This window comes from Nesoenas mayeri (assembly GCF_963082525.1).
Source record: "Nesoenas mayeri genome assembly, chromosome: 3".
NCBI classification, from domain to species: Eukaryota; Metazoa; Chordata; class Aves; order Columbiformes; family Columbidae; genus Nesoenas; species Nesoenas mayeri.
In genome coordinates, this window is record NC_137544.1 from 31,326,479 (window position 1) to 31,348,192 (window position 21,714).

The window sequence follows — 21,714 nt, forward strand, 5'->3', positions numbered from 1 at the left end:
CAATGACTGAACATACCATTGTTTTCTCATTTACAGTACAATCCTATTTACAGAGATAATTCATTCAAATAATGCAAACATATGTATGAAAGCAACATACAAATAAGGTATTGCTTGTTCTCCTTTGAAAGTCAAGAGGCATTCAGAAAAGTTAATTCAGAGTCAGTCACTTCTAGATATCACATGATAACACATCAGGACCCTAAAAACCTATTGGGGCAGAATCTAGAAACTAAGGTTTACAAATGGATATGTTTAACTGACATTCTTCACAGTTAAAAATATTACAATAAAAATATCATTTTTATCTTCATTTTTCATACAAAACCTTTTTCTGTAGTAGACTTGTGTGTTGTATCCAGAGCTTAGCCTAGAGAGAATTCTTAATAGTTTATGGCTATGAGACCTTAATAAAGGCAGCAATAAGAATAGCTAAATGTAATGGCAGGAGTTTAGGAAGCAGCACAAATGCTGACTTAGCACCAGGAGATATCCCCATGAACTCTTTGGTGTTCTTCCATCTCTTTAATTGCGTTCCTGAAAGCTGGTAACTGTGTGTTTCTGTACACTTGCTAGTGTCATATTTACTGCTCCTAACTGTACACAAGATCTGTGATGTAACGATATGAGACACTTGGCTGTTTGATAACAAATTGCAATGGCTATATTTTTACCCCAGAACCATTTTCACGTGCCACAGAACAGACTCGGAGGTCGTGAGTTGAGTACATCTGGTGCGATATCAAATAAAGCAGCGTCACTTTCTGCTAGCTTTAGGTACAGGTTATCTTAGATGGAAAAAGTAAAAGATAATGAAGGCACGACATACAAGTCAAATGTTATTTATTAAACTGTTGTTTCTTGATAAGCAAAGCAAAATGTTCTTCCTTTGGAAATTGGAGGAACCCCATCAAATAACCACTCAATTTGTAGGGACAAACTGTCTACAGAGACAGTTTTTTTCTGCTAAACACCTTAGCACTGGTTATTATAGAAATTGTCACATTTGATTTGAGGCCTCAGGTGCAACTCTAAAACAAAGGACGAATTTTTAACTTGTGATGGATGACACCAATCATTGTGTGACTCAGGCTGTGCCTATAGTTTCATACACAATATGCAGCACAGTGAATATTCTGGGTTGTATCAGGCTGTGTGGGCAGGCATTTCACTTCGGGATCTGGTCCAGAATTGTTTGTTTGCAGTAGTTTATTGCTTGGCTCTTCTATTATGGTGTGGCTGATTGCTGCCCCCATTCTCCAAAGATTTTTGTCAGAGATGTGTCAGGACTTGGCACCTGATTTTTCATTTGTTTTTTAAAAAACCTACCTCCATTTCAGTTGCATGCTTGACACAGTGCTGGAAAGTAGTGTGTGTGTGCAAGTGTGCATGTACACGTGCATACAAAAGAAATCTCATCCCTGCGAATATTCTCTACAGGCTCTCACATTGGAGCACACTGCAGACTCTTGGCCTTGCACCGACTGGATGCAGTTTGTAAGAAACTGTAATGCTAGCCAGCAATTGCATGCCCCAGTTTCTTCCTTTTTCACTGGTTTCACTCTTTCCAGCATCTGTAGAAAAGGATAGACATGGCATAAGAGTTCCTATAGCTGTGCCACAGATGTACTGTTCCACTTTCTCTAAAATGACTCAGTTCTTTTTACTTTTCTCCCACTTACTACTCGGGGTCACCCACCCTCTGTCTAGGGGCTTGTGCTGTCACCCAGCCTCTCTGCTGGACATGCTGCTGGGGGACAAGCTGGCCAAGCCTTTTGCTTGGTCCTTTTGAATTTTCCCTCCATTTCTGAACACCAGGATTTGCTCAAGCTAGGTACAACATTACAGACTGTTCTTTTTTCAGATAATGCTTGGAGTTATAGATAGCATTGGAAATAAAGCTGTTAAAATGGATTGTTTTGTAGGTTCTGTGGCTGATAGAACCATTACAGTCCTGTGGGAAGCAGAAGCAAAACCAGTTGGATAAACATATACAAATGTGCAATTATTTTTAATTAGTGGATAAAACACTGCAGAGAAATAGTTTCTATTTCACATGGCTGTAATTGAATAGATTAAACCCAAGGATGGTTCATTTCTTTGGACCGCTTCATGGTGATCACTGGAGGTGGGTGATCAGCTCTGGCATGCAAAGGTGGCTCATCAGCCTCATTTCTGTGATAGTTAAAACCAAATACCAGGTGACTCAAACCATAGCAGGCAAACTACTAGCCTGCCTGTCTAAATTAAATATATGCAATGTAATTTCTAGTGTCTGAATGTAAGCATTTTGGTATCCCTCAGTCAATCAAAATGTGTGATCAGCCAGAAAAAGAGCATCTCATAGGAGTGTCAGAGAACATCCGTGTCTACTGCACATTCAAGGGCATGAACCTCATCTCAGTGGAACCACTGTGTATCTAGGGATTTAAATGAGAACAGGTTTATTGCACATTAGCAAAGGCCTAAAAGACCAATACTTAAGCCAGGTGTCCCACAGAGAAAGTAATGTTCTGCCATCTGACAGGCACAGACTGCCACCCTAAGTGTCTGCAACAAAGGTATCTTGGCATCAGTGAGCAGCGAAGAGAGGAAAAAAGAAGCAGCAGCACAGGATGCATCAAAAGCATAATTCTTTCTGTCCTCTTCTGCTCCTTTAGACTTATTTCAGCCTCATTAGATCACCTAGCACTTTCTCTAAGAGAGCACATTTTCCTACACTATCCAGCTGTGGAAGCCCCCAAGAAATGTAATAATCCAACTCAGAAGTGAAGGCCCCGTACTTGCCGCAGAACGCTGTGTGTCAGAAAAGACAGGCAGTGAAGACCAGGCTGGGCTTGCTAAAATAACGTATACGGGGTCTGTTCTGTTCCAGAAACAAGAAACCAGCTGCCTGAACTGACAATGAAGACCAAGATTGCATGTTTATGTATGCACATAGGCCATTTTGAAATAATTTTCTCTAGCGCTTTGTTCCTTTTCCTAATAAGCCAACTTGTTTATCACTATAGCAACCAGTGACAGATTCCTGGAAAGAAGAGCTGCAAATGCCCATTTGAACCTCTGTGGTCAGTCACAGGGAGATGGTACGAGCAAAGTGTCACACCTGCTTCCCAGAGCTCTGAAACACCATACAGGGACAGAGCGGGGTGAGGCAGGTGTGACATGGTGTGACAGTGCGAGTGGGGTGGGACATGCAGGGTTAACAGGGCTATGCATAGGTTGATGGAAACCATCACAAAAAAACCCCATGGTTTTAATTGAAAATAAATGTGTCATATATAAGGCAAAAAAAGTTTGAAATGCAGAGCTGAATCCTGAATGCAGAAAAGATTCAATTATCCCTCTGTGTGATGGGCTTTGGTGATGAAGACTGGAAGAGGTGGGAAATGGATGTGCAAAGAACCTGCTTAGGGGAGGTTCTCCAGGTGTGGATATGCATGGAAATCAATGCTCTCGCCAAACATCTGCTGCCTGCAAACACCTCTGAAACCAGTGCCAGTGAGTACCTTGCTGGTGCTGAGCCACCTTTTAGGAGACATCTCACAGCTACAGCATTTGCTCAAATGGCAAAGGTTGGTGAGGCAGAGCAGATGTCATCTCTGGAGATAAACTTCAGAGGTAACTTAACTACACAGACAGAAGAGTGCTTATTTGCTTTTCAGTCTAGCAAGCCGTGCACACACAGAACCCCCCCATGTTACAAGAATATTAGCAGAAACACAAACTTGGGCATTCAAGGATCGGAAGCACTACAATTAAGATTGTTGAACCTTGTTGTAGTCTGTTGAACCTTGAAGTACTCTCTTTGAGCACTCACCTTGTGATTCAGCCTTTGCACCTTCTATCTTCTTTTAAGTCTACCTGTTCAGATACTATGAAGAAGATCATTCTAAGGCTGTTTGGCTGCCACTCCCCTGTATTCATATAACTGGTTTCAGAAGGCCCTGAGGTCTCCCTGAGTCCTGGTACTTGGTCAGTTTGCTTATATTTTTAGCAGGCCCAGGGTATGAAGAAATGAAAGTTAAAAGCTAAATAGTTGAAAAAGGCTACTTGACCCTTGGTCCTGAGACAAGGAGAGCTGAATGTTTTATTCCATGTTTTGTTTGTAATGCAATGTTATATTAATGAGGTAATGTTGTTACAGCACCGGTGTCCCAGCATATGTCATGTGAGCTTGTAAGGAGACATAGTATCATTTAGTAGACTACATGATACAGTAAAAAAAAATCCAAGCAGATAAATTTTCAGACATACAAGCTTTTCTTCAGGTCTGAAACGGCAACTTACTGAAATCTCCCCAGAAGAGGAACAATTCCAGGTTACTCCCCAGAGTTATTCTACATAAAGAAAATGTTTTCTTTTATCATGTTGCTATTTTTTTGTAAGAGCCTCAAGTTGATGAATTTTGTTTGTCCTTGAGATGTCAAAGGTTCTGCTTCAGTTTCCTCTGAAATCACAAAGAAACCTTCCACGCCTTTATCCTTCAGACCTACATGAGGCCGTGTTGACAGAATAAATTGTGTTATTATGACCAGATATGGACTTAAACCAGCATTACTGAATGCAAGCAAACGTCTCTGCAAGCACACCTCGCCCTACCTGAAAACTAAATCAGCCCTGTGTGAATCTATTATCCTCTGTCTCACTGGCTAAAACCCCACCTGGACTGACAGCAGGGACACTGAGACAGCTGGCAATCACCATGGTAAATGGGTATTGTATGACAGGGCTTGCAAACTGTCTTGCAAGGCAGCTGGCTGACACCTTGTGAACCAGGAGACAGGAAAGAGTCTTGGTCTTGGCTGGGGTCTTGATTTCAGGATACAATATTTTACTTCTGGCTTGGCCTTTGCTGTATGGAAATAACTGTCTGACACTGGCTTTATTTTTTATGAAGATGTATTTTGAAAATTGGTGTTCAGAGTGCGTCTCTGAGATGACGAGCAGTTTATGGAATGTTATGGTCTGAGCAGACAGGGACTGGCAGATCACTTTGAAGACCTTGAGTATATACCTGCCTCCCCAAACCTCCAGGGAGACTGGGGGACTAGCTGGCCAAATTTGGGATATTTGGGATATACTATTATATGTGTTGTATCCAATAATTGTATATGATTTTGGGAGACTTTGGGCAGGCAATGTGAAAAGTGTGAAGGTGTGGTCTCTGTCCAGTAACATTACAGTCCTAGAACAGCTGAGGATTTATCATGGCTAGGAGAGAGCAGGCACCTTTTCAAACTGTCTCCTACCGAGGCTCACATTTTTCTCATTGAGACAGGCTTGCCTGTACAGATCCATTACCACAAAGAAAGCGGAATTTGCTGCATCCCAGTGCAGTCTGCAAATGTGGTACTTCAAAGGCGATGAAGATGACATTTTCGTTATGGGTAAGACAGGCAGTGGAAAAAGGGTCATGCTGTATCAACACCAACCAAAAACTCATGCACTAGGAGTGTTACTCGAAACTGCCTCTCTTTTTGTCTCTGAAATAGACTAGACCAGAGAGAGGGACAGCTGGGCTTGGTCAGCACCCAGTTGGCCTGCGTGCTCATCAATATGTCTGTGGATTACTGCTGCCTTTCCATCTGCTCATGGTGTCTCCTCCCACACTGAAATTCTCATTAAACCCTAGCAGTGGTCATGATATCGTAAATATACATGTTACACAGTACCCTTGTGCTAAGCTTGCAAACTCAGCCCGTGATTAGCTGGCTCAATGGCCCTGAGGAACTGAATCTATGTTGGTGGTGTTTGTAACACTGCCGCCGAGCTGCAGAGCTAATATATTCCTCCTTCTCTCTCCACTCCCTTTCCCCGTATTTCTTCTCTGCATTGTTCCAGCAGGATGTCCCTGGAGCTTTCCAGCTTGTCAAGCACAGCACACTGCTTTGTGCTCGAAAGCGTATGGCCAACAAAACAGAGAGCTTGCAGCTGGAATTTGAATGTGGCACAAACTTGCTTTAAAAATTAAGGTATGTGCAAGGAAGAAACAAATTGTAGAAATGCCAGGCACAAAAGTTCACATAGTCCAACTGTTGACCTCAAGCCAGGAGACATTTTTCTGATCTTCCTGTGATCATAATCCAGCTATCTTCCCCCCTGTCCCAATGGTAAGAAAATTCTCCTGATGTTTAACATAAGCCTTACTATTACTATATGTTCACAGGTTACTGTCTTGGTGCAAGTGGAGAATAACTGAACACTTTCCTGTTGATAGCAACCTTTTACACAGCTGACAGCAACACCACCCACTCATCTCTGCTTTTCTACAAAAAGCATTTTTTTTTCCTAGAAATTATTTTTTGAATTCATAAGTAAGGTTCTTATCCTTATGTCTATATTTCTTAAAGCATGGACTCCAAGAAACATTGTTCTGATCGAGATCTTAACAATGCCATGTGAATAACAGCATTTACCACCAATGATTTGCCTATGATACGTGGAACAGTTCCATTCATTTTATCTCTTATAGGTCCTTTTCTATGGTACTGTTCCCTAGCCAGGTTTTCTGTACATAATCCTACTCCCTCCTTTCTAAAGGTGGCAATATGGCTGTTCTTGTTCTTGTTCTTGAGGATTTTCCCCATTCCCCATGAACTCACAAAATACAGTGATTTCTGAGGCTTTGTCACAGACATGGGAATTTCAGTAATTCCTGCTCATCCCAATATTCCTTTAATCATTGTTTTCCTATTCTAGCCTGTTCTCTCATGATTAATTTTAAACTCCATCAGGCAATGGATCGTAGATCATCTTCTTAGGAAAGACTGAGCCATGAGACAAGACACTGCACCTCAGTATTTCTTAGGCTGTCATTTTTGACAGCCTGTCCTTACTATTCATGTTATTTTGATGGAATTATAAAAGTTTTCTGAAATCCCTTTTTCATTACCTGAAAACAATGGACAAGTCACCATTCTTGATGCATTCTAATTTTGAAAACTTGTGGTAAGCTGACTGTCACTCTGAAATATGACCAACAAAATGCCCCACGGGATCATTGCTAAAGGTGTGGTGGAACAAAAAGCACATTTTTCATGAACAGCTGGCATAAAATACAGCAGCAGAGACACTTCCCTTAGACTGCTTGAAGGCTCATACATTCAGTTCTCTGGCGATTTGGTTTGCCTTTGTGCTTTCAGTCGACACATGAGTGTAGGAAAAGATGGGAATAAAACTTTGGGCAGGATGCAGAAGTGCTCATCGGATAAAACAGCAGACCAGGAATGGGAGAGGTATCACAGCCTCCCAAATCTACAGTACCCTGGCTGTAAGGTAGGAAGAAGTAGCTGCATAGATCTGAAAAAAATGAGCTGGTGAAGGCCTGCAACAGAGTAGAAGTGTAGACCCTGGTTCTCCAAGGAAGAGGGGGCATGTCTCGTACCTTAGACAGGGTGGGCAATGGGAGGAAAGGGCTCTTCTTCATCACAAGGCGAAGGATGAGGACACACTATTATTCCGAGGAGTTATTTTTCAAGGACAATTTGCCCTCAGGCAGTGTTGTTTTGTTAATAAGGATGTAGCCAAGCTAAGCAATTTTCTCTAAGTCATTGTGTGCATTTCTTTCTCAAACCATGTCCATGGCAAATTATGTATAATTGGGCTGTAAGGCTCTCAGTGTCCTGCTTAATCTGCTATTTACTGATATGCTCTTTATCAACACTGACAAGTTTTTTTGTGATGATTTTGTCACCTCTAACAGAATGTAAACAGTGATTATGTAAACAGCTTATACTCCTATTCACCATGTTCAAACACTCAGATTTCTTTTTAAGGGTGAGGGCTGGATACCGAAACATGGTAGCACGTACCACAATTTAATAATTAGGGCTGGATGAACGTGCCATCTTGCATTAGGGATCAGCCAGCCCTGCTGTGCTCTGCAGGGGCTTGCACGCAGGACTGCAACTGCAGATGGCTCTTGGGGCATATTGTCATATCGTAGAATTGTAGAATCATTGAATTGTTTGGGTTGGAACTGACCTTAAAGATTATCTAGTCCAGCTCCCAGTCCTCTGCTTCAGAGAACAGGGCTGTGCCAGGCATTTGTATGCTGGGGGTCTTCTCTAATAAGCACAAGTAGCAGATCCAAAGTAAAAATATGCCCCTTTCCAACACAATGTGCCAGTGTAATGATACCATGTCTTTCACAGATGTGAAGGATGAAGATTAGGTCCTTCCACAGGAGATTTCTTGCCCTACAGCTGGAAATTCAGTACATATCAGTGATATGCAGAAACTTTCATTTATTTTCTTCCCTGGCAGGTGGAACTTGAAGGATTTTGGTTTATCATTTTGTTTTAAGGAATATTATTCTTTCAGAAATCCTTGACCAATTTTAGCATTTGTGAAGAATAAGGCGTCTCATTCTTTGTGGAAAGAAAAGGCAAGTAGTTTTACCTGTCATAACCTTCCTCTCAAATTACTCTGTTTGTAATTCTCAGGTAATCTAGCTTAACACAGTTTAGCTATTTTCCAGAAGTTTTCACTGAAGATGAGATATTGTATAATTCTCAAATGGCATAGTTTAACGTACCAGCTCTTCCAAATCTGCACTGATGTTCTATTATGTCTAGCATAAAGAGAAAAGCCTCATGAACTTGCTCTGTTAGTGGCAGATACAGGGACTATACCATTTCTTATCTGTTATTTGTTCTTCCGTTTTTAGTCCTGTTGTTATTCCAAAGAGAAGTGAAATTATTCCACTATTTCACAGAAATCTCTGCACTGTGAGGTTGAAAATGACCTCAAGAGGTCATTTCATCTAATGATCTCCACACATTTTCAGCCAGCGGATGTGTGCCCAAGTTCACAATATTTCCCAGGCTACCATCCAGCTTTATTGGCACACTTTTCATGGGAAATAACTGCATCATGATTCTGTACTCCAGTTACGGATCACTGAGCCCCAGACTCATGGACCACCAGGTATCCCAGGACCTCAGTATGGACATCTTGAGTCCAGGAACAGCTGCTCTGTCATCTCCTTCTGTTGCATATTTGGGTGTATACTGCTGCCACGCTTATATTTCACACAACCTATACCTGGCTCTCCCATTTTCAAGGTAATCCTCAGACCTGAGCAGAGAATGAGCTCTAAGCAGACAAACTGCCCTGGCAACTGTTGGTTCCCAACCACTGTCCTCTCTGAATTGCTCTGGTCCTTCTCTGGTCGGAGAAGCTGACATGCACCCACCATATAAGAGATCTTCCTGTAAAGCTGGGAGCCAGACAGAGACTGACACCCCCAAACATCTCACCCAGGTCAAGCTTCTTTCTGTCAGCAGGCTGAGCAATCTATGGATGGCTGGCAGGACAAGCAGCCCTGATTTAATCTATTGCCATCCTTGAGGCAAAATTGAATAGATTTACACCATCCTCAGCTGCTCTCAAAATCTTTCAGTGTAGAGGATGCCAACAGCGCCTACAGTAACCAATGCTCAATTGTCCTTTTGATTAAAAGGACAGTCTAATCTAAATTACCTTTGCTCTCAGCAGCTGAGATTACATGTTTTCCTGCTGATTTTGGAGGAAGAGTACATATTCTGTGCATGTGAAAACTCACATCATCCTTGTCTTCTTTCTAGAAAAGACAGACTCAATTTTTCAGCCATTCTGAAGAAGTCATGTTTCTTACTGTTCCTATTGCTCACCTCTCAGCTGCATGATTCATAGACCTACATTCTTCTAAAAATACCCAGCCCAAAAATGGACACAGTTTTCCAGTTGAGGTCACTAGTTTCAAGCCGAGTAAAAGAACCACTTCCCATATTTTATACCTGTTAATGCATCCCAGAAGGGCATTTGAATGTCTTGCAACAGTGCTATATTTTGTGCTTGCAATTGCAATCCATTGTCATCTTCTGTATCCTTTTCTGCAGCAGAATAAAACAGATCAGGGCAAACTTCTTCAGGGCCTCATCTTTTGTATCATTGCATTCAAGTAAGCCACTGAATGATAAACTCAAATAGCAGTTCACAAACAGTTGTACATCCACCTCAATTGTTTTCTAGGTGTTTTTCATTCAACCCCATTGTGAGAACATTGTGTGAGATTGTCAAAAGTTGTGGTATGGTCAATATAGAACGATAGAATAATTTTGTTTGAAAAAGACCCTCAAGATTGTCGAGTCCAACCATAACCTGGCACTACATAACTCTGGCACTAAACCATTTCCTTAAGAACTTCATCTATGAGTCTCTTAAACACCTCAAGGGATGGTGACTCCACCACTTCCCTGGGCAGCCTGTTCCAATGCCTGACAACCCCTTCCATGAGGAAATTTTTCCTAATGTTCAATCTAAACCTCCCCTGGTGCAACTTGAGGCCGTTTCCTCTTGTCCCATCGCTTGCTGCTTGGGAGAAGAGACCAACACTGTCTGTGTTTCCTCATGTTTTTCCTAGGTTTCTAACCATGTTAAGGAATTCTGTTAGACTGGAATAATGTGATTTGCTCTTAACAATGCTGTATATTGTCTGCTTTGTTTGTTATTAAGTGACTGTTCAGTGAGACTATTAACTCATCCATCATGGTATGTCGCATAGATTTCTTCCCAGCCTTTCCCTTAAGATGGATTTTGTTTGCATTTTTCCAGCCACTAGGACTCCCTGTCCACCTGCAGTCTTCAGAAATGTTAAATTAACAGTTCAGAGATTGCTCAGAATAAGTCCTAAAATACTCTCGGAGAAATTTCCTCAAAGCCAGCTGACATGAATATATCCAGCTTGTCTAGATAGTCCATCCTCTGTTCCTGTGCTCTTGTTGAAATTAATTGCATGAAATATCTGGTCAAAAATAACTTTTTGGTGATTAATAAAGGAAACATGGGAAGTTCGTGGAAGGTCATGCATATTGCTTTTAGAATGTTATGCATATTTGGGGTAGACTTTTCAGAAAACCTCACCGACAACACAATAAATAAACCCCCGTGGACCAAGCATAGCATGGTGATTTCAAATTCCATGCTGAGCTCCATACAACAAATATATTCACTTCACTATTATAGCAGTTGCTGTCTAGATTAAAATGTAGAGACAGAGGCACAGGCACCAAAGTCATTCCATGAGAAGCTCAGTCCTTTATAGATCATTATTTATTGTGAAGTCTGAATCATTTCTCTTTCTCAGAATCCTTTAAAGGATTAAGTGTTAAATTATCTATCGCTTTAAGAGCTGGGTTTGCTAGTCCTTTCTCTTCTCATAACTCAGTGCCTTCACCTCTACCAATATTTATAGTGTGCATGAATGAAGTTTGCCCAGGCAGAACATAAGACAAAGATGATACTTTTGAAAGCTAGTTCGTATCTGTACTTGGATGCATCACGTAGCAATGATCATCCTTATTTTTTCAGATTCCTCTTGTTCTTCCAGCTTTCTGGGACTGATGTCAAATTTACGTTTCTACCTTTTCTTAATGCAGGAATATTTTTTTAACACAGCTACTCCTTCTTATGCCAGAGTGTTTTTCTGTGATAGATGCAAAACATCACCTGATATCCTGGGTGTGCTCCTTTTACTCACATACAGGCTGATGCAAATTCACACGTTCACAATATCAGGCCAGGTGTTAAAGGGTTGTCACAATTTCTAAATGAAATTTTCACTGTTTGGTAGCTTGGTGGTAGCTTTGCCACCAACTCTAACAGGGTCAGAGCATCAGCCACTGCTTGTCCAACCTTTCGGTAGAACATTCCTATTGTGTAATTCATACAACTACAGGATAAATAAAGGCATTCATCCTTGTTTGTGCACTACCTCTTTGCAGGGAACAGCTAATCACACAGAATGCACCAGGATGAAGGTTTTGCAGCGCTGCTTGCACCTAAAGAAGCTCCAGTCATGAACAATTCATAATCTGATTTCAGAGACAATAAGTGACTATAGCAGAGAGGTAGAAAACCAAAGGAAGCATGGGAGGTTTCTAAGCTCTTAAAAAAACCTAAGAAAATTCCTTCAATGCTAAATAGGCTTGTGTGTGTGTGTGATAAGCAGACCTTTTCTTCTCAATAGGGAGGTACATGCTTTTATATACCTTCTAGATATTGCTGCTCTAGACAGCTATGCAATAAAACAGGCATTTTCATTATTAAAACCTTTTCTTCAATTGCTTATAGCTTTCTGGAAATAAAACTTGCTTGCCTGTTTTCTTAATATTTCAACTGGGAGAAAACAACAGCAACAAAGCAGCAGACACTAAAGTGATATAAAGAATGTGTAAAATAATAAATGAGAACAAAAAACAAGTAAAGTTTGTCCAGTCTCCTATTTCAAAAAGCAAAGATTAGGTAGAGTAAATATAGGGCAGAGTGATGTTCCTTTTTACAGGAACTCTTTCCGAAATTTTCATGGAGTTACATTACCTAAGTGGTGCCCCCTGAATAATCAAACCAGCACTCAAGGTCCAGCCCAGAAACCTGGGGGACCCCATTGCTTTATGTGCATTCCCTCGATGAGCAACTCTTACCCCGTCACAGGAAAAAAAAATAAACAACAACAATAACAAAAAAAACAACAACACAAAATCAAAGACAACCCCCAAAGTTTTGCAGGGCTTTGCATGTCTCGCCTTTTGCCTCCTTTGGTGAGCTCTGGACAAAGATGGGCTCTTCAGGCACAGCTGCAGTGCTGAGTCCAGCTGTGCCACCTCTTGCTTCATCACTGGTGATGCCCAGGTGCAGAGCACTCAGAAGAACACACAGCCCTGCCCGAGGGACACCTTCCCGAGGAGAAGCTTTTTCCTTTGCAATTTCTCATCTTTGTTTGCCTGAGGTCTCATTATCAAACCTGTTCAAAACAGGGTTGTGTTCAGTGCTCTTGTTTAAGGCAGAGCACAAAGGGACAATAGAATTTTATTAATGCCAGATTTAGAATGTATCTGCATCATTACCAGGAGCAGGCCTACCAGTCTTACAAATAAAGGGTAAATGGGTCCTAGGCAAGCCCAATTTCTTCTCCCCAAATCCCAGCAGAAGCTGGCAAAGAGCTCCCTCCTCTGCAGGACTTCAGTCCCCTGTAGCTCCTGATAGCTCTGCTCTTTCCTCCAACACCAGGGACCCTCAGAGGTAACTTCCAGGCTCCCTGCATCAGCTTGCACAAGGGTCACTTTCCATGGATTCATTAACCCAGCAATGGAGACTTCTACACCTGCACAGTTCATTGCAAGGCTGGATCCAAAATAATTCACAGCTCTACCGTGTGTCATAGTCAGGCTCAGTTACTCATCGCAGCCTCACACCAGAACAAGGTCTAGGGGTGAGGTGAAACCAGGATGAAGAAAATCAAATTAAACATCCAGAGTAATAGAATTTTCTTAGGTTATTTTCTCTATCAAATGAAATATCTCTGTCTTCCCCAAACTGCTTTTGTCAAGTGCCCTGTCTGATTGGTGCTACAAGATTGTTTGGCACCAACATGGTCTGAAAAAACAAACTTCATCCCCTGGAGAATTTTCCTGGGAATAAGAGATCTGCGTGAAGGTCTAAATCAATAGAAGTCTTTCTGAATGCATTTTCAGGAAACCTGGACACATCACCAGTGACTTTGACTGAAATCCAAGGTGCCAGCCACTGTTAGGAAAGCAATTTATAGTTAAGTAATTTCAATTTCATAGCAAAGAAGGCCATATAGTAAGAACCTCACCCACTGCAAGAGAGGGAAGCTGAAGGTGTTCAGGGACTGCAAAATACTTCCACAATCTGGGGAGGAGGTTTGAAGGTGGTTGTGGTTTTTTGGCTTTTTGCCTTTTTTTTAAAGTATGATTTCTAGATCCCATTCCAATCCCAAAGGAATACCCTCTTCTGCCTCCCCTGAATCTCAGCATATATTCAGCTTTCACTATTTTTTTTTTTTCTTTCCTCTAAGGTTTATTTCCTGTCAGAGGATTATTTCCTCCTTTATTAAAAGCTTCCTTTTAGGCTATTTGGGGTAAGTGTTTAAGGTCTGGATTCTGTCACTTCTTGTTTACGTGTTTTCAAGTGTTTATCCTCAAGCTTAAGCTTAACTGGAGGAGAATTAAATACAGAGGCTATACCACTGTACCACCAGTCAGCAAGCACACCGGAGATTCTTCCCATTTTACCATCCACTGTTAAGACCAGAGCTTATGAAGGCTGGATTATCTTCAGCCCAATTTTATGACCCAGCACCACTCCCAAACCTTTCTATTCAGCTGCAGCACCCTCCTAAACCGGGGACACGTCCCTTTGTGTCTGCTCCAGCGTTCGCCAGATCATTTTGCCTTGAGCTCTGCTTGACTGTGTAGCTCAGCAATTACCTTCAGCCCAAACCCAGCTGAGGTGGCTTAAGCCCGCATTTGTCACCTTCCAGAAACATGTCCTCTCCGTGAGGATATGTGCCAGTCACACCAGAGATAAAGAACAAAATTGTGATTTCTATACACTGACTGAAGCGATGCCAGCGGATGGACGGCAGCGAGGGCAGGAATGACAGGACCGAAGAGAGAGAGAAAAAAGGGATTTAATGTCACCTGGTGCTCTCATCTTGAAGCCACCCCAGGCTGTGGAAGTGCTGATCCTGCATTTCTCTCTTTCTAAGTGAGACATTCAGTAATTGCAAGGATATTAAATAAAATATGGAGCCTGCTTTCTCCAGCCTTTTTATTTTTTTTCTGTCAGTTTATGAAGCAATAGTTCCAGTACTTCTGGGTTCCATCCCACATGCCCACGGCCTGTCAGAAAGAGGTATCCTCTTGCACTGTGCCCCTTCACATCCCTGCCCACCCCTCTCTGAACAGCCTTTTGAGGGGCCAGGCTAGCCAGGAGCACAGTGGAGGATGGAGGTGACAACCCTACTGGCCACAGGGCCCACTGCCAGCATCAGTACCCCTGTGGTCCACAGAGCCTGATGGCACCCACATACTCTATGAGCGGGCTCAGTGAGATCAGCTCCACATCAGAGCCCTGTGATAATCTGAGGTTTAAAAGTCTGGCTTTACCACCACAGTGCTATAAGCCAAGTGGTGATGACTTTAAGTTTAATCACAATTTGTGTTGTCCACCTTTGGCTAATACAAATTTTGCTGCCAGGACCTTGTATTGGGTGCTGCCGCAGCCTTGCAAACCTTAGAAAGAAACTTGAAATGTGAAAACCCATAGCAGCGGCAGAGGATATGATTTGCAGAAAAACAGAGAGCAGCAGCAATAAGGGCAGGGGAGAGGGAAGCAGCTCTCTGAGGCTCCCCCAGGGCATGGTGAGCTAGCAAAAATCAAATGAGAAAACAGCAAGCAAGCCCAAATCCTGCCAGTGGCAAGTCAAACAAACAGCTGGAGCAAAAGGCAGTTCTTGGAAATAAAACTGCTCCTCACCCTCGCCCCTCCTTCTGAAGTATCCCCCACAAGGAAAACAAGACACCATGAAACACTAGCCAGTTTTGCTCTCATAAATATTTCTTCCTGACTTTCCCCTGACTGTTTCTCTTCCCCTTGGAGGCCTCTCCAGGCCTGCTCTGCTGGGGCTGGGGTGCTGGTGGGGTGTGCAGGGCTGGTGTTCCCAGGCAGCCTGGTCAGGGATGGGGCTGTGAGCACTGAGAGATCACAGCTTCAGCTGGCTTCCTTATACTCAGCTTGTCTTTCCTTTCTTGGGAGAGGAGAGGCAAGCAGGGAGAGAACGTTACACATCTGGTGTTCACATAAAGGTTTGGCTTCAAGAGATCCTCAAAGATCTTCTAGTTTAACTACCCTACCATGGGCAAAGACATCTTTTGCTAGACCAGGTTGCTCAAAGCCCCGCCAAACCTGACCTTGAACACTTTCACTTCCACAGCCTCTCTGGGCAACCTGTTCCAGTGTCTTATTACCCTTGTTGTAAAAATCTTCTTCCTTATGTCCAATCTAAATCTACCCTCTTTTGCTTTCAAACCATTGCCCCTTGTCCTGTCACTACAAGCCTTGGTAATAGTCTCTCTCTCTTATAAGCTCCCTTTGTGTATTGAAAGGCCTTAATAAGGTCTCCCCAGAGCCTTCTCTTCTCCAGGCTGAACAACCCCGACTCTCTCAGCCTGTCCTCACAGCAGAGCTGTTCCAGTCCTCTAATCATCCTGGTGGCCTCCTCTGGCCCCTCTCCAACACGTCCACGTCTTTCCTGTGCTGAGGGCTTCAGAGCTGGACACAGGACTCTAGGTGGGGTCTCACCAGAGCAGAGTAGAGGGACAGAATCACGTTCCTCCACCTGCTGGCCACTTTCCTTCTGATGCAGCCCAGGGTAATGATTAACCTTCTGGGCTGCAAGTGCACATTGCTGACTCATGTCCAGCTCTTCACCGCTGAGCACCTTTAAGTCCTTCTCTGCTGGACTGCTCTGACTCCGGGGATTGCTCTGATCCAGGTGCTGGGACCTTGCACTTGGCCTTATTGAACCTCATGAGGTTCACATGGGCCCACTCCTCAAGCCTGTCAAGGTCCCTCTGGATGGCTTCCCTTCCCTGCAGCAAATCATCTGCATCACTCAACTTGGTGTCATCTGCAAACTTGCTGAGAGGGCACTCAATCCCACCATCAATGTGTTGAAGTTACCATTTTCACTCTGAGTGGAGTGTTCCATTCATACAGAAACATGTATGTATTTTACACAAATAGAAACCCTCTTTCAAAGTATTCACCTTCTAAAAGTACAGAATAGTACAGTAAATAAATATAGAGGCAGTAGGCTTCTATATCTAGAAAATTCATAGAAAGTTAGGGCCTCCTACTCTTTTATTAAAACAGAGGCACTCTTGGCAGATTTGAACAAGATTTTAAAGGACTTTGAAGGTCCTTGGGAATGGTGCACCCAGCCCTAACTGCGTCTTTGCAAACCTCCCTCAGTGCTTAACATTTGTGTTTAAAGCAATGTCAAGGTGACTTTTAACTTGGTACTGTAACTATATAATTAATTAAAAAAACAAACAAACAAACAAAAAACCCACAACCTTCGTAACAGAAAAGAATTAACAAAAAAAATTCTTGTGAAATTTTGCACTGGTATCCTTTAGTTTCTCTAGTTGGAGAATTACAGCTGAAAATTACAGCTAAGAATTACAAGCTCCCAATACAAATGCATGTTTGAGTGTGTGCTTATAATATACCCACAGAGGAACATGAGGAAACGACATCTATTTTGGCAACCCTTGCACTTTTCTGATTAGATGCAGAAAAGTTATTCTAATTATTTAAAGGTCTCTGAGTCTCAGCAAATTGTATTGACAGAGCTTTCACTTTCAATAAAAAACAAACCTGAAATGTGTTTGTAAGTGTGTTGTTTTCATCACGATTTTTCTTTCACTGTTATTGCCCTTTTTACTGGGTTAAAATTATACAGGCAGCCACACTTATGCACACCCCCCATCCCTTGTCTCCTTCTCACCACAAGGTTCCTTGATTCCTCCAGTCTTTTTACATCCCCATCCCCTGACACACCGTGAGCCAGCTGCACTGGGAGCCAAGGGCAGTGGGTTTGCTTCTAAGTAAAGGCAGAGGCAGGAGAAAGTGAAAGAGGAACTTAAGGAGGGAATTTGGGAGTGTAAAGCATGAAGCTGGAAGGACAGACAGCGTGAAGAGAGCCGAGTACTGGTGAAGCAAGGGTAAGAAAAGCCAGGATGACTGAAGCAGAGAGGAGCGAAGATTTTGCTACAGATTGTCCTGTCATGAAATTGAAATATGAGGCTTTAAATTGCCAGGTAGGTGCGGCAGAATGAGATAAAAGGAAGCCAAGGGAGCAGTAGTGAGCAATAAGCTGCGTTTGTGATGCACACGCACAGTAAGCGCATAAACCAATTAATGAAAATATTGCATTAGCATCTGCAGCGGGATCGTCCCTCTTCTGTGCCCACAGGGAGCTCTCTTTCTGGCAGGAACCTGCTCTTGCCCATCCAAATTTTCCAGTGTAAGAAGTGGTACTGCTCTGGTTTTAATGAGTTCCCTAACAAAGAGATGATGACTGGCAGTGTAATTTCCCTTCTACACTTCGTGCTTTCATGACTGGAGTTTATTATTAACCTCTCTACTACATTTTCTGTTATTTTACTCTGGTGGTTTAATTGTATTTCCACCTCAGTCATGTGCATTTGCTTTCTAATAGTCTCCTTTCCCAGATTGCTTTCATGTGAGCAGCAGGGTTTTTCTGTTAAGTACGCTGCAATGTTTTTAGTATGCATTTCTTTCTGGTTTAATCTCCCTCTTTTTTTCTCTCTGTCCATGTATTAGTCATCCTTAATGGGGTACAGCACCTTGTGCTCTCTGACATGGAAAACAGGGACAATGTAAGCAAACATCAAGGACAAAGCATAAAAATAATGGAGGCAGCCTCTGTAAAAGGGGAATTAATGACTCAGGCAAGTAGGTGCCCCATGTAAGTAATTTTAAGGAAGGAAAGCATCAGCCATGCTTAGAAATGCAGATGTATTTATCGCCTTTTCAGCCCCCCTATTTAGCTGTTACTAATGGTGTATTGAAACAGAACAAAAGAAATTTCTGAATGCAGAAGTAGGGATGTCTCAGCGAGCTGGTCTGGGGTAATGGAAATTTAGGGCACAAGCAGCAGACCTGATTCTTATTTTATTAATGCTGACATAAATCAGGCATGTGTATCCACTGAAGGAGTGAATGAAGTTATGCCAAGGTAGAGCTGGAGAGAAGTCAGTCAGATCTCCCATCTCAAGCCTAACATAGAGCAGTAGCCTCCTCGGGAACTGCACCTCTGACCTCACTAAATAAATTAAGATGGAAATAAATCTTTGTAATCCACTATACAATACCAGGATGCATGCACTTGAGTGATGAGCGCTCGTCAGTGTGTACTTCTAACAGTCCAAAAGAAGCAAAAGTGCAGTAACCCTAATGGACTGGTCAGGGGGTGAGTATTAAGTCAATAAAAATAATTGAGAATCAACTCCTTATTTACAGTCTGGCCCCTTTCCAACACTGGCATTTTAGGGGAGCCGTACATAAGATATAAACAAAATGTAATTTGCTGGAGTTAGTTAAAGGTCGCTAATGTGAATGAGAATCAGGACCTTTGATTTTACATCACGCTGCACATTTTCATTTGATGTGCTACACACAAACGCTGTTCATCTGTAAGAAGTAAGGGCGGTCACATTCATTTGCTGAAAAATTGTAAGCAGTGCAGAAAGCCTCATGAAGTTGAAGCAAAGCTCAGAGGGATTGCCTTGCAGCAAAGGACAAGCCTTCTTGCTGGTGGGGTTATGAGAAAGACCCTGAGCTGCCTTGGTTACAGTTATAAATATTTGCTTGAGATGAAAAATCTAGGTGCTAAAGAGCTCTTTAAATACTGGAGAACGGTATGATAAGAACCACAGACTGGTAGATAAAATGGAACAAAATCAAATGGGAAATGAAGCGTGTCTGAAACAGCGAATCCAAATAGTCTGTTGATACAGCAGAAGTGGGTGGTGAACTCTCCATTTCTGGTCTTCCATGCTGGATACCCTGCAAGAAGACACGCTTTAGCAAGGCACATATAGAAGGCTCAGGAGAAGAGACCGTGAGTCAGTTTAAGGGCTTGTAAGACATAAAGATTTGCTTAGATAGTCTAACAATCTTGGCTTTATCCCTTGTGAACCATTTGCTCTGGCTGTCCATCATGGCAGTGCTCTTGGCCAGATGTCCTGGAGCAGGGCCGACATTTGAATGCAGACACGGGCAGAGGCTGGCCGGGAGATGAGCAGTCATGCATGCAGCCTTCAACATACGTGTGCCTGGTTATGTTAGCAGGGGCAGGCTTTTCCAAAAGCAATACTAACAAAATTCTGCCACAGAGATTTGCAAAACGTGGCAGTTCCTTTGAGTTACTTTCGGTGCCGGAGCAGCCTGCTGTGTTTTTGCAGAGCTGGATCATCCTTGCAGAACTTGTGGTTCTCCCATGATGAAAACTAAGTATCAGTTCCCACTTCACAGATGGTGCAATGAGACACCAGAGCCCATATTGCCTGGTCTGAGGTCTTCAGCGTTATCCACCACTCCATCCACTGTCCTTAACTTCTCCAGGATGCCTGACCTATTCAGATAGGACAAGGGGTAATAGCTTCGAATTAAAGGAGGGGAGAGTCAGAGTAGACATGAGGAAGAAATTTTTTAGAATGAGGGTGGTGAAACACTGGCTTAGGCTGCCCAGAGAGGTGGTCCATGCCCCATCCCTGGAAACATTCCAGGCCAGGCTGGACAACGCTCTGAGCAACCTGATCTAGTTGAAGATGTCCCTGCTCATTGCAGGGGGGTTGAACTATATGAGCTTTGAAGGTCCATTCCAACCCAAACTGTTCTGTGATTCTATGATAACAGTCGTGCTGCTTGTTATCAAAACCCCCTTCCTCACCCCTACAGTGAGATGAAGCAGATGGGAACATAAATAAAATGGTCCAAGAGAAAAACCTACCTGCAAGCAAACTGTGGAGCCCATTATGAAGATGTGAACAACATGTATTAAATTTAAACAATTTTCTTAGAGCAGGACACTAACTGGCACTACCTGATGACACAGCTGCCCCTGCTGCTCGAGTGCTTAACCAGCCTCAGCCAAGCGTCACTACGGGGTCCTGTGGCAGCCCGACGGTCCCTTCCCGCGTCTGCACCAGGCCTGGGGGTGAAAAGGATGGGGAGAAGAGTGGGGGCATTCTTGTCCCCCGTGGGCGCCCACGGCCCCGCTGCGGGACGAGGCGGGCGGAGGTCGCGCTGCGCGGGGCCCCGCGGGCGGCGCAAGGGGCGGGCTGCAGCGCCACCTGGCGGCCAATGGCGGGGCCGGGCGTCCAGGGGGCTGCCCGCGTTCTGCGCCCCCCGCCTCCTGCTGCCGCGGGAGGGGCTCTGCGGAACGGGAGGATAATTAAAACAAAACAAAGTAAAACAAAGTAAAATAATAAAATAAAATAAAATAAAATAAAATAAAATAAAATAAAACAAAATGAAATAAAATACAATAAATAAAAATAAAAATAAAATATAAAATAAAATATAAAATAAAATATAAAATAAATAAAATAATAGTGGGAGTTTTCAGATCTGGCACATTAAAAGTGGAGCTGTAGCCGTGTGTGACCTGCGCTGTCTGCTACAGCCGGGCCAATGCGGCGTTTTGGTCAGTGGAAAATCAGTTATTAATCAGCAAACAACTATTGATTTTCCAGCTACTGTGTCCACAGAATAAGTCAGACATTGCAGTCGGCAAGCGACAAGCTGTAAAGTGCCAGCAGGAGCACCTCTGGCCCAAAGGAGCAAGTCGATCTGCAGCGGGAGATGTGGGATATTCTGGGGTCACTGGTCAAATAGAGCAGCTCCCAATTTGCAGAACATGTGAGGGTACATTTTGTGTTTATAATGAAAAAATTAGGGCAAATTCACTGTTGCATTAGGAAGCAGAATCAAAGATGTGGCATACTATTCAATTCCACATAAAGACATATTTTCAGCTAATGTAGGTTGGTTTCCAGTCAATTCATGGACCTGAGAAATACATCATTTTCCTCAGTCAGAATTCAGTCAGCAAAGCAACCTTCCTTTTTTTTTTAAGCGGTGGAAATATTCAGAAGGTAGTCAGTGTGATATAGGTCTCTGATCATTTTTCTTCTACATATAGATCATTTGTGATAGTTACCCCAGGCAGATGTGTGCTGATCTAGACCATAGATGTTTTCTTATTTATTTTAGCTAGGTCTATAATGGAGATTTTTATCACCAGCTGCTGGGATTTGGGTCCTTTTTGTG